Genomic DNA, 1,586 nt, shown 5'->3' with positions numbered 1-1,586 from the left:
GCCCCCGAGGCCGGCCCGCCCGCCGACCGGTCGCGGGCGACCGGCCGCCGGCGAGGTTGAGCCGCCGAAGGGGACTCGCCCGGAGCGAAAGCCCCCCGACACGGCCCCCCCCACCGGGCCACGCGGAAAAGCACCGGATGTGCTAGAGGAGACAGCGACCCGACGAGGTGGGCGCGGCCCGGACACCGAGGCCCCTCGGCCAGGGCGGTTCGCTCTGCAGCAGGCGGCGACGCGGCAAAAAACGAGCGCCGTGCGGTGCGCGCGCGCGGTGGGCTCTTTTCCCCCAACCGTGCCAAACAGCGGGGTTTTTCCTTTCCCCCCTTTCTCTCTGGGGTTTCCCCCCCTCGGCTCAGCTCGAGCCGCACCGCCGCCCAAGCGCTGCTCGCGGCCGGCACCCACGGGGCACAAACCCGGGCCGGGGCCAGCACACACACCTCGCATGGTTTGAAGGACACCTGAGGGCTCGCGGGGCCACGCGGCCGTCACACAGCCCGGACGGTAAAGACGCCCTCCCGGCAGCGGGAGCGGCGACACCTCACCTGCGACGGGAAGCGAATTGGAAAGGAGACCGCCCTGCCCGAGCACCGGACTCCGCCGTGGCTTCCCCATTACAGAGAGCCCCGGAAGAGCCGGCCCGCCGGGGGCCCTTTCCGACGCGACCCGAAAAGCCTCATCGATCAGCCGAGAAAAGAGGAGCGAAAGAAGGCCCCGCGGCCTCGGTCCTGGGACATCGGCAGCCCAAAGCGCGCACCACACCACGCTTCCAGGCGGGCAGCGGGCAGACGGACGCAGCAGGGCTGCTTTTCCGCGTGCGGGACACGTCCCCGAGAGGCCCTCCCCACGGCTTGGCGCCGCCGAGCCTCCCCGACGCACCCGAGCGCCACTTTGCAGCAGAGCTTTCGCATCGGTCACAGCGGAGAAAGCGCGGGGAGGTGCCGCCACCCAACCCCGGCTGCGGACAACGATTCCCTTTTATTAGCGAGACAACATCGGGACGGGACCACGGCGGGAGGAGGCCACGGCAGGCCACGCTCCCGGCCCCACGGAACCCTTCCGAGCGTGCGAGAAAGCGCCACCGACCATGCCCACGGGCCACCGGCTTTCGCCCGCCTCGCGGCGATCGGCTTTCCCTCCGGAAAAGCCAGGGGGAACGGCAAACAGCGGAGGGGAAAAAAAAAAGGCACGACAGCGCGCGTCACATAACCCCGTGCTACCCACGGGGGCCGCGGGCCTGGGGGGCGAGGCGCGCGCCTCTCACTCCCCCCCCCTTTAATCCCAACGACCTCTCAAAGAACGCCTCCTTCTCGTCTCTCTCCCTTTCGGCGTTCGTGGCCCGCGCGCCTTTGTGCCGCGCTTCTCCGTCGTGCCGCGGCGGCTTAAGGCCGCGAGAAAAAAAAAAAAAACAAACAGCGTAAGGCCGGGGCAGGCACCCCCCCAGTGCAACCGCACAAGCCGGCACACACGCCTGAAACAGCGGACCTTCTCGCAACCCAGCCCACCGGCAACCACGGCAGCCGGGACAGGCCCGACACCACGGGCCGCCCCAGCGTCGCGGCTCAGTCGATGCCGGCCGAAAACAAGGAAGG

This window comes from Aphelocoma coerulescens, unplaced genomic scaffold, assembly GCF_041296385.1.
Source record: "Aphelocoma coerulescens isolate FSJ_1873_10779 unplaced genomic scaffold, UR_Acoe_1.0 HiC_scaffold_567, whole genome shotgun sequence".
Classification (NCBI taxonomy): domain Eukaryota; kingdom Metazoa; phylum Chordata; class Aves; order Passeriformes; family Corvidae; genus Aphelocoma; species Aphelocoma coerulescens.
Note: the sequence above shows the minus strand (reverse complement) of the source record.